Source organism: Toxorhynchites rutilus, chromosome 3 (assembly GCF_029784135.1).
Source record: "Toxorhynchites rutilus septentrionalis strain SRP chromosome 3, ASM2978413v1, whole genome shotgun sequence".
Taxonomy (NCBI): domain Eukaryota; kingdom Metazoa; phylum Arthropoda; class Insecta; order Diptera; family Culicidae; genus Toxorhynchites; species Toxorhynchites rutilus.
The window spans coordinates 7,485,542-7,498,251 of NC_073746.1; the positions used below are offsets into that span (position 1 = coordinate 7,485,542).

Consider the following 12,710-nt stretch of genomic DNA (forward strand, 5'->3'; position numbering starts at 1 on the left):
CCTACCGGACATATGCCATGCTCACCCTTGACCAACCCGTTCCACGATGACCATGGAACGTGAGCGAAATCATCCTCTGTTGAAAAAAAGCGTACGGAAAAAAACACTGTGACATTGGATATCAAAAATATACACAACTGATGACTAGCGCCAATAAACACCGGATATCGTGCCACATTATGGAGCAAATTGCCGACCGCTGGACTTGGACTCTTGATCGACCATTTCAGGGGGGCGCTAGATTTTCGAGTGATTTATTTTTATGTTTATGCTGTACCCACCCGATGGCGGGTGAAATTGAAAATAAATTTCTGCGGTGTGGCTTGGGGGATTTTTTTTCGCTAGAGTGACAGTTGATTACCGTTGAGGTGGGAATCTGCAATTTGTTCTAATTAGCAGAACATCAGGTCGAGTCACGACCTGACTTTAAAGTGTGTAGGACAATTTTGTCTCATTTTCTAAGCTTATTTAATTATTTCATTCATCCACCCACTTCAGTATTTTCTGAAGTGTAATCCGACCAATGTATAGAATCCCGAATCGATGACTAAGTGATCGCGTATGTTGTTATTATTATTATCACTTTTCGCGGGCGGCCTGCGTTAGTGTGGCATTATCACTGACACACCTTCCGGTTCCAGTGTTAATAATCCAAGTGATAGATAAACAACACATTGTCGGGATGATAGATGTGAATTGCTGCTAGCTGCCAATTTATTGCATAACTCTTTGCCCCGCTAAGCGCGTAAACACAGTCGTAAAGCATTCGCATTGTTTTCTCTTCTGAGTATTCAGTCGATGACGAATCATCGTTTCTTCATGATTAAGTTTCTAACAGTTGTGATCGAGATAGACGTGATTGCATCATTTCTAGGAGATCGATTAAAATATCTGTCTGTAATAAATTTGATATTTAATTGTGTCAATATGTGTTTAATATAGCGTGTTTATTTATACCCATCCAGATTAAACTAGGCGCATGATTGAGAGTTTTTAATGAGGTTGAACGTTGAATGACGTTTTAATTTTAAATAATACAATTAAGTGGGGTTACTTTCCTCCTGTTTTTCTAATTTTTTACTTTGTGATATTAGGTTGGGGAAAAAGTAATCCATTATTTTTCGGTGGAATTCAATACTATTTTCAATATGCTTTGGATTGTCCGATTTGGGTCAAATATATACCGCTTTGTTGGAAGTTTTTTTTTGCCATTCTAAATTCTAACTTCATAATGTCTCTTTCATAGCAATCTTGGTCCTTATTAGCGAAAAACCATAGCAATAGATTTGTACAATCTTCTCTTGATCCTTCTTCATCATCACTCTGGAAATTTTCCAATGCGAGAGAAAGATGTTAATCGTTTGGTGCCAGGTCCGAACTGTATGGTGGATGCATTAAAACATCCCAATCAAGCTCTTGGAATTTTTTTTTTTTTTTTTTTTTATTTCTGTATTATAGTGACTTTCAACACATTTGGCTGGTTCGTCACTTTTACCTTCCATTTCGGAAGAATGTCGGGAGTGAGAATTGAACTCGTGACCTTTAGCGTGAGAGGTATGGATGTTACCGCTACGCCAGATCGCCTCCACGCTCTTGGAATTGTGTGGCCTTGCGTTGTCCTGATGGAACACAACGCCTCTTCTTTTGCCCAATTCTGAATGTTTCTGGTCAATCGCTAGCTTCAAACGGTCCATTTGTTTGACAGTAGAGATCATAATTTAATGTATTGTAGTGAAAAAAAATTAAAAAATCAATAAAATTTAAATTTTTTTTCAAAATAATTTTAAAAAAATTTAAAAAATAAATTAAATTGCACGTATTTTACTGTTGCAGTATCAGCCCAAGAAACATCAATCACCATTTCAACGGCCTGGCTTGCTTTTTCGCATTTATAAAATAAAAAGCGTAAAATGTACCGTTTCTCTTTGTTGACCTTCATTGTTAACACGCTGTAACTCACAACTGAATGGAACAAACAAAAAACAACAAAAGATTTTTTTAGTGTGAAATGCCACTTTTACAACGAGTCTAAATTTGAAATTGTATGATCGATATTACGCGATATATTGATCGCTAAGGCCAGCCAACGAGCAAATAATGGATAACTTTTTCCCCAACCTAATATTATTACAATTGAACCAACTACCTACCAATTTACATAAAATAATGAATAATATCATAAACAGGTAATCATCACTCAAATTAAATATGGTGCTCAAGTTCTCCCAAAAATGTTTACAAATGTATCTCCGTATGGAAAGGATTGCTGCCATGCTCCTCTAATGAGATAGACACATTCTTCTCGGGGTCGAGGAGCAGCCGCTTCCCGACAGGAAGCAATGCGTGAATGTTTCCTATCAAATTCGAGACAGCGCATTAGTCTGAACTGTAGATCTGGGTAAACATGGAAGACAACAATGAAACAACATCTACTATAAACAAACCAAACCTTTTTTTTCGCGGAACATCGCGATATTCAACCTGACGTTTATAACAAACAGGTGCCGAAAACCAAAAGTACTGCCATAACTGCCATAACACAGTCCCCGCGGGGGGGGGGGAGAGCAAGAGACCTTACAAACAAATGGGGCGCTGAAAAAATGTTCACCTGAATCGCTGAAGGACAGCGGCAAAAAGCGGGAACTCGTCTGCCGCCACACTTTTACTTACGAGGAAAGAAAAATCTCGCACCTTCTCGCAACCCCACAACAACAAGGTTTGGCGATCATCAGCATCACACTTCTTCCGATGTGGTGTAATTTGGAAATGGGTGGGCGTTTTTTCTCTTCCACCGGGATGACACGATTGCCCCGCTTGTGGTTCTCTGTCAGCCTGGTTCGCGATGCTCCGTTAAGTCCTCGAGTTGATCTGATTTTCTCTAGCGGTGCTGTGTGAGTTTGGTGTCAGTTCCGAAAATGCCCCTCGGTTGCACACGGCGCACGACTTTTGTGTGCGCTCGTTTGGCAATTAGAAGACGCTTCGGGTGATTATGATCCGCTCGCTGTTATGATTTTGTATGACGACGTCGGGGGTTCGTCTTTGCGGGTGAAACAGTGATGCGCGGTGGGTTTCGCTTAGTCGGTTGAGGACAATTTGAGGGAAAGTGGGATTTTGGTTTCAGGTTTTTCATTCATGACGAAAAACTGTAAATGTATACATCTCGTGGTTGTTATTGACGCTTGGTTATTATCCAAAGCTATATTTAGTTGCTGTTATGGGTCGGTGCTCAGATAATTTTATAGGCTTCTTCATTCATATATATTTCCACGAAAATATAGATAAAAGTATTTTCCTTTGACGCTATTTTTAAACCAATTATTTATGAAAACAAATGTTTTTCTTTGTAAGATGTCTTTCATTAAGGACTTGTCAATTTTTTTGAGATATTGAGTTCAAATTTATTCTGGTTGTAGTTCAACTCTTACATTTTAAGAATGAAATTAGATTTCGGCCCTATGATCACCATGGTCCCGTTTACAGCGATCGATTCATCCGGAACAATTTTCCACTAACTTGGCCACACATTTCGACCAAAATGTTGCGAAATTCCGCGAAAATTTGTTTAACGTATTGACATTGACAGATCATTAAAATGTTCCAACGGTTCGTTCACACGAAGACACAAAACAGCCAAGTCGCTAATGGATGACCCTTTATAAGCAAGAAGCTTTCGAATATCCTGTAGCATTCGTACTGCTGAATTTTTGAAGCGTGATTTAGATTTTAGATTCAAATATTCGTCTCGGATTCCAGCGAGTGACGTTTATAGCCTAGGTTAAATGGAAGGCCTTGAGTATCAGCATGAATTAGATTTGGGTTTGTTCGAAAACGATGAAACTAGAAAACCGTTATCGGTTTATTTGGAATTGGAAATGTTATGCCTTGCATTGGGTAAAAAAATGATCGAGAGTAGATTAAGTATTAGGTTTGTTCGACTGTCTGGACTCGGAAATGATTACACTAACAGAGCATTATCGAGGACCGAGTAAAGCGGAAATTGCCCTGTAAACTCATGGCTAATACCAAATTCAATTCCTGATCGGTCAAGGGTCTCCCTTTAATGTCCCTTTTCAAATTGTTCAAGGCAATTTTTTTACTATTTCCTCAACATTCCCTTAATTTTCTTCAGTGTGACAATCTAAAAATAATGTAAAAAGACAGTTAAATTACCCTGGTTCTTGAGCATTGATAAACCGAAAAAGTGACGACGATTTGTGTGATTTTCTCACTGCGGTCGCCAACCACAGTTTCCACATAAATTCGACATTCTTCGGGTTGTTGTTTAAAAAAATTTACATTAACAAGATTACTCCTCTGAGTGTTGATCAAGATTTACGGTTAGCCGCGACAAAGGCACTATACAGATTGTACCTCGGTTGCTCGGACTTCTTATTCTTCTTTGACGTAAAACTATGTCTTTCATTTCTGTACTGAGGTGTGAGTCCAAAGTTTTCAGAACGAGAGCGTTTAGTGTTTAGTGGTATGACAATTTCTTCATTCGAAAGATAAAATGTTTTCGAGTGTCTTCTACTTCGTTTCTCTAACACAAATTACTAAATGAAGCAGCCTAACGAAATCGTGATTGACGATTAATGAAGGCTGCGGGTATTCTAGTATCTGCATGCATTAGGGCAGACTGAAATGTGTTCCTCTAATACGGATTAAAAAATCCAGGAGCCGTCGGGAAGTCGTCATTGACGAGTTTCTTGTCAACTGGACTGGCCGTTGGCAGCATCATCTCAGATAGCAGCGAAACGTTGTGGGTGTAAGCACATGGGTCTTTTAAACTACTTTACATGCTTGAAATATTCAGAAAATAATTAGACTTAAAAAAATGTTTTCTTGATTTTTACAAAAAAATATAACTCAAAAACTATAATACCCTCATTCGGGGGCAAATTGATCACCGGGGTGAAATTGATCAAACGTATTACTGAAAACAAACCCAAATTTTCAGAGGTTTATGCAATTTAATTTGAATTTTTTTTAATCTGATATGTTCGATAATCATCTGAAGGTTCTTTTTGTCAATGGATCTCAACGAATCTCTTATTGAATTGCATGAAAATTTTTCATTATTTATTTTTCACTATGGTAAAAAAACATATTTTCACCACATCAAAACAATATTGATAGACGCTAAACATATTAATTCACTTCTAGTCGTGATGAGTTAATTAAGTAATCAAATACTTGTAATTACTAATTTAATTAAAGTGAAAAAAAAACTATTTAACAAAAAAGCACCACGAATGACCAGAACCGAATCATGCGACTTATCGAACGTCTTGGTTTGCCGAAACTATATTTTGAAATTTTCCGCTAAAATTTTCCAATTTAGTGCTTACGGAATTTTTTTGAACAAAACTTATCATAACGTTTTGTGGGCTTAGCACCAGTACTGATTTTAAAAATAATTGGGTATAAATCTAACAAAAAAATTCGGAAATATTCACATTTTTCTGAAATTAGTGATCAATTTGCCCCCGGTTTACGGTACCTACAAAATTTGAGTCAAATGATGAAATGTAGAAAATCGTTTAAATTTTCATAAAAAATATCAAATTTAAAAAAAAAAAAAATTTTAAAAATTGAAATTCATTTTTCTCTAAAACGTATTTTTAAAAATTCTCAAAAAATATATAGGAATAGCCCTTACAATATCCAACAAGTCACTCAAATGAAAACCCCTGTTCTAGAGACACCCTTTGGAGTATTGAATGAGTAAAATTTACGGATTTCTGAACAATTACAATATCTTCTCAAAGTCCTACGTCAAGTTCTCGTCCGTGTATCTAGGCTCAGACCTTTTTCCCTTCATATTTCTGAAGTTTGGACATTCATGAATATACTCTAGAAGGGAAGGGCTATTCATATCTACTTTTTTTCCAGAATTTGAAAAAAAAAGTTTTCGAGAAAAATGAATTCCCAATATATATATATATATATATATATATATATATATATATATATATATATATATATATATATATATATATATATATATATATATATATATATATATATATATATATATATATATATATATATATATATATATATATATATATATATATATTTCAATGATTTTTTTGTTTCAACAATGAACTTTATATTTTCTAATGAAAACATAAATTATTTCCTACATTTCATTCTTTCACTAAAATTTCGTAGGTCTGATAGATTTTGTGTAAGATGTTTTTTGAAATTTTGAGTTTTTTTCAACTTTTTTTCGAAAAATTTTGCTTTAAAAACTAGAAACTATGTCGGTTGATGAATGAAACGTATGGAACTATTTATGTTTTCATAAAAAAAATACAAATCAAATTTTTGAAAAAAAATATTTTGAAAATTAAACATTATTTTTCTCGAAAACATGTTTTTTCAAATTGTAATAAAATAGGTATGAATAGCCCATACAATTTCCAACAAGTCACTCATACATCGGACGATGGGCACTTTCACAGAGAAAAAAGTTTTTCTAACAACAACGTTTTCATGTTTTTTTTTAATACAACTAATCCTAATTTTGTTTAAAGTCAAGATAGCAATATAGTGAATTCAACGAAAGTTTAGATCTCATTAAAATATGAACTTTCGTCGAAGACGTCAACTTTCTATATAGAGCATTTTGGTATGGAGACTCCTAAAAAAATGATATTTTACTCGTTAAATTTTCGCGTTTTACATGTTTCTGGATAGAAAATAAGTTAGCAGAGCATGTCAATAATGATAATTTATACATACAAATGTTACGAATTAAATATTAGTAGTAATTTTTCAAAGAAAATCATGAAAAAGTTGAAACTTTTTCCCTGTAAAAGTGCCCATCTTCCGATGTATGAGTGACTTGTTGGAAATTATTTGGGCTAATCCATATCTATTTTATTACAATTTAAAAACAAACATGTTTTCGAGAAAAATAAATTTTACTTTTCAAAAACTTTTTTTCAAAAATTCGCTTTATATTTTTTTTAATGAAAACATAAATATTTCCCTACGTTTCATTCATCAATCAACATAGTTTCTAGTTTATAGTTTTTAAAGGAAAATTTTTCGAAAAAAAGTTGAAAAGAACCCAAAATTTAAAAAAATAATCTCACACAAAATCTATCAAAATTTTAGTCAAAGAATGAAATGTAGGAAATTATTTATGTTTTCTTTAGAAAATACCAAGTTCATTGTTGAAAAAAGAATTCATTGGAAAAAATACATATATATGTTCAGCCATTCCATGCCAAACCGATATAGTGGTTCTCAGATTTTCGTCAAAAGTGGTAGTTTTGTTCTTTATCGCAAATCATGAAACCCGATTTTTTTTATTTTTTTTTTAGGGTGACCATTTCCATTTTAGGCTAAACCAAAAAACAATTTTTCCAAAAATGACTTTTTTCTAAAAATTAATAACTTGTGAACTACTAGACCGATTCAGATGATCGACATATCAAATTTAAGCCAATCACCTGGTCTTTTTTGAAGAAATAATATACTGCAGAAAATTTGAATTCTGCTCTCGTTATTATTGATTGTATTTGTTTTTTTATTGTTTTCATAGTCTCGGGACCAAAGGCGTTATAGTTTTTATTATTTTTCTGGAAAGCTGAGGATTTTTCACACAACATATCTCGAAACCAAGGAAGCGTTTTTTTCGTTTTTACGTGATGATTTTTCATGGTTAGCCGATGGTCCAAAAAATCATTTTTTCCCATTTTTTCCACTACAAAAAATCATACTTTTTGATCTGTTGGACCGATTCAGATGATCGACATATCAAATTAAAGCCAATGGGCTAGTCTTGTTTATAAAAAATATTACACTCTGAATAAAAATAGATTTTGTTTTCGTAATTATTGATTACATTCGTTTTTTATAGCTCACATTGTTTCGGGACCAAGGGCGCCATATTTTTTTTATATTTTTTTTCTAAAAGCTGAGGTTTTTTCACATAATATTTCCGAATACCAGAGAGGTGTTATTTTTCGTTTTTAAGTTATGATTTTTCAAAGTTAACATGTTTTCATATGATATGTCGATCATTTGAATCGGTCCAGTAGTTCAAAAGTAATAAATTTTTGAAGAAAGTCATTTTGAGAAAAAAGGGGAAAATAATTTTTTGGACCATCGGATTACTTTGAAAAATCATAACTCAAAAACGAATAAAAACGCCCCCCTGGTTTCGAGATATGTTATGTGAAAAATCCTCAGCTTTCTAGAAATAATATAAAAAACTATAGCGCCTTTGGTCCCGAGACTATGAAAACAATAAAAAACGAATACAATCAATAATAACGAGAGCAGAATTCAAATTTTCTGAGTTTTTTTTTGGCAAAAATGCGAAAAACTGTTCTTTTGGACCACCCTAAAATGGAAATGGTCACCCTAACAAAAAAAATAATTAAAAATACGGGTCTCATAAATAAATAAACTACCGCTACGGATAAAGAAAAAAACTACCGCTTTTGAAAAAAATCTGAAAAACAACTATATCGGTTTGGCAGTGAATGGCTGTATATTGGAAATTAATTTTTCTCGAAATCATTTTTTAAAATTCTGAAACAAATAGATATGAATAGCCCATTCCTTCTAGGGTTCAGGAATATGAATGTCCAAACTTCAGTAATATGAAGGGAAAAAGACGAGAACTTGACGTAGGACTTTGAGAAAATATTGTAACTGTTCAAAAATCTGTAAATTTTACTCATTCAATACTCTAAATGGTGGCTCTAGAACAGGGGTTTTAAATTTTTTTTATGGCAGAGTAGTTTTTATAGCAAAAATATTTGTCGGAGCTGAAATAACTTAATTCCCCGTAATCACTAATAAACTTCAATGCCCCATACGAGGTGACAGCCGAGTGCAAAGGGTTAAAAGTGGCATGTGAGGACATATTAGTCTTACAACCATCGCCGGCAACTGATTACGTCTGCTGGCATACTGCACATCTTTCCACTGAAAATCATTTTCATTACTTTCAGTGAATACGGAAATTCAAATTTCGGATATAAGACACTTTAATTTTCATTTGACGATTCCACAACTTCGCTTCAGTGCGAAGAATGAAACGAATGAACGTGAAACGAAGCAAGACTGTTCAGAGGTGAAGTGCTATTCTCTTTATTGAGCGTGATGAGAGAGTAGCATTATTTTTTTGCCTGCATGAGTTTGCAGCAAATTGAAAGGCACTGATTAGGATTCGTCAACGAAATAGATTTTCTTATGGAAATCAAGACAAATGCTAGAATACGAAAAATAAATCAGGACGCCCCAAGAGCATCTCAAACTCAGAACATAGGTAGGTTTGTAACGTGTTTGTAACGTTGTAACGTAGGTTTTTTATGACGATTTTTTTTAAATAGTGAAATTCAAAATAACAATTTCTCATTGGTTTATACGATAGAAAGATGTATGAAGATTGTTTCACATCATACACTTGAGTCGGCTTTTACGTGCCGCGTAAACAAAAACCGCGTTGATTCCAAAATACGCGTAAAAAATGCGTAAATTCCAAAATCCGCGTAAAGATAAACCAAGTAAATTTCAAAATCCTCGTAAAAATCTAACAAACAGTGAATTACTAGTTTAAAATTGTGGCACTACGCCTTCCAAAATTGAACTTTCCCACAGATCTCCTCCAACACTTTAATTACAAATGTTTCATCTCATTTCACACTTGGTGAAATTCAATCATCCGAGATCCCAAACCCTCTTTAACCACAGGTCATAAATTGTTTATCACCCACCAAACGATTTATGACCGCAGAAACAACATTCCCACCAAAGAAGTAAACATGATACTTGAACCGTGTGTACAATTCGTCGCACGACGCAAGCGTCAGTGTTTTATTTCAATGATCCACTTGAGACATGCTTGTGCGTGCAAGGCGGAAACCCAATTGCAAGCACAAGAACATTTCTCCGTCCTCGTTCTATCTCTTTCACTTTCTCCTTGTACCATTTCCCTGTGCGATGCTCCGCCCAGTAAATTACGTTACGTTTTGTGTAGAGTTAAGAAAATAAGTGTAAACTAGTATTTAAGCAGAGACATGGAAATAAACAGCAACCTTAATTGACCGTCAGTCAGACCCAGAGTTTCTTTTAGATGCTACAAAATGAAAACTTTGAAGTTTTACGCGGTTGATACGTGCTGCGTATAAAAAACCGCGTAGATTTCGAAATTCGCGCAAATTCCTAAATTTGATAAAAAACCGCGTAAAAAGCGACTTCAGTGTATTTCGAATAATTCGGTTTAGTAGAACTTGAGATATCGTGTACGTCAGCTTGAAAAAACTAGTTTCGAGAAAAACGCGTTTGATGTTTTGTATCAAGGCCACACTAAAGGGTGTGTCACATCAAATTGCATCACGGAAAAAACGCTGTATAAATTCGCCCAGTAGACCCGATCCTTTTGAAAATTTTAGACAGTAAAATATAAACTATTAAACAACTTTTGGCATTTTCTTTTTATTCATACTTCGAGCCCAAGCCCGTATGCTCGCACCTTCCTCTTTACCTCGTCCATAAGGTTCTGTACAACGTCAGGTTGTATTTTTTTTTAACAGAAATCCATTTTCTCTTGAAAATCCGCCTCCGATTTGACAACTTTTGGGTTCTTCCGGAGGGCCTGCTTCATAATCGCCCAATATTTCTCTATTGGGCGAAGCTCCGGCGCGTTGGGCGGGTTCATTTCCTTTGGCACGAAGGTGACCCCGTTGGCTTCGTACCACTCCAACACGTCCTTTGAATAGTGGCACGAAGCGAGATCCGGCCAGAAGATGGTCGGGCCCTCGTGCTGCTTCAATAGTGGTAGTAAGCGCTTCTGTAGGCACTCCTTAAGGTAAACCTGCCCGTTAACCGTGCCGGTCATCACGAAGGGGGCGCTCCGCTTTCCGCAAGAGCAGATCGCTTGCAACACCATGTACTTTTTGGCAAACTTGGATAGTTTCTGCTTGCGAATCTCCTCCGGAACGCTGAGTTTGTCCTCTGCGGAGAAGAACAACAGGCCCGGCAGCTGACGAAAGTCCGCTTCGACGTAGGTTTCGTCGTCCATTACCAGGCAATGCGGCTTCGTCAGCATTCCGGTGTACAGCTTCCGGGCTCGCGTCTTCCCCACCATGTTTTGCCTTTCGTCGCGGTTAGGAGCCATCTGAACCTTGTATGTACGCAGGCCCTCCCGCTGCTTGGTCCGCTGGACGAATGAACTTGACAAATTCAGCTTATTGGCGACATCCCGGACCGAACTTCTCGGATCACGTCTAAGCTGCTTAACTACGCGCTTGTGATCTTTTTCACTGACGGAGCATCCATTTTTGCCGTTCTTCACCTTCCGGTCAATGGTTAGGTTCTCGAAGTATCGTTTTAGTACTCTGCTGACCGTGGATTGGACGATTCCCAGCATCTTACCGATGTCCCGATGTGACAACTCCGGATTCTCGAAATGAGTGCACAAGATTAATTCACGACGCTCTTTTTCGTTCGACGACATTTTTCTAAATTTACGAAAAGTTGACAGTGAAGCATGTCTAACGTGATCTATACACTCTTACCTGATTATAAGCGAAAGCTGAAGATATAATTCCTAAAAATTAAATTTCTACAGCGTTTTTTCCGTGATGCAATTTGATGTGACACACCCTTTAGATTAGATGGTGCATCTTTTAAATGGCTATAACTCGGTTGTTACGCTAGTAATCGGACAGACAGAAAAGACGATTTCCGATTTTGTAACTCGTATATTTTCAGGAGAAGAGAGTTATAAAATCCCTTTAGGGAGTAATACAAACCATAAATTTGGTTCAATTTACAATTCAAGTCTAGCATTGGGAGAATAATTGTAGTTAGATATTTTGAGTTTGGATACATTGTAGAAAATGTTTTGAATAATAAATGCATGACAACCACTCACGTTTAGTTCCATTCACTGTTAATTTGTTCGTACTAGTCGCAATCCTCGTATTTTCCTCCAAACTATATTACTGTAAGTGCATGGTTTTAGCTTAATTATTATATAATTTACAGATCAGGTTTACTTGCTGTATGTTGTAATTAAGGATAATGTAGTTTTAGATTCTTAATTTTAAGATAAATTGATAGTTTTAAGCTATATCTAAGTAGAATAATAAATTTGAATTCATAGGATAAGGTTATTTTTTGCAACAACTTTTTCAAATTGTGTTGCGTATCATAAGGTGCGTCGTATCCCATAGGGTTGTGACATCGGTAAATAATGAGATTTTTGAAAAATCGATTTTTTCCTTTATATTTCTGAAGTTTAGGCATTCATGAATGCCTAAACTTCAGAAGTATAAAGGAAAAAATCGATTTTTTCTAATTTCTTGACTAGGTTATGAAGGTATTGAAGCTTTAGGTAGGCTATTTGAATGAAGTCCTATGTTAATCACTCTCGATCTACGACCTCGATCTCAATCTTGACTGACTTAAAGTTTCAATACCTTCAACATGGTTGGTATCCTCTAAATATTGCCAGTATGAACTTTTGTATCGGTTTATCGGTAAGAAATAATCTATCGCGTCAAACTATTGCTTATTGTTCCCTTAATAGACGAATACGTGATTGATACGCGTGACCGGCAAATTTTATCGATCTTACTATTTGCATGTACACAATATACCGGTGAACAAACCAACATTAGTTTGTGTGGAATTGCTATATTATTAACACTATGGTCGATGCAAACAGTCATCTATGCACA

General features: G+C 35.4%; 1 protein-coding gene across 9 annotated transcripts in view; it reads left to right on the forward strand.

Annotated features, from left to right (window-relative positions):
• LOC129779532 (leupaxin) overlaps positions 1-12,710 on the forward strand; it is a 126,607-nt gene that overhangs the window by 87,733 nt on the left and 26,164 nt on the right. The window lies entirely within an intron of this gene.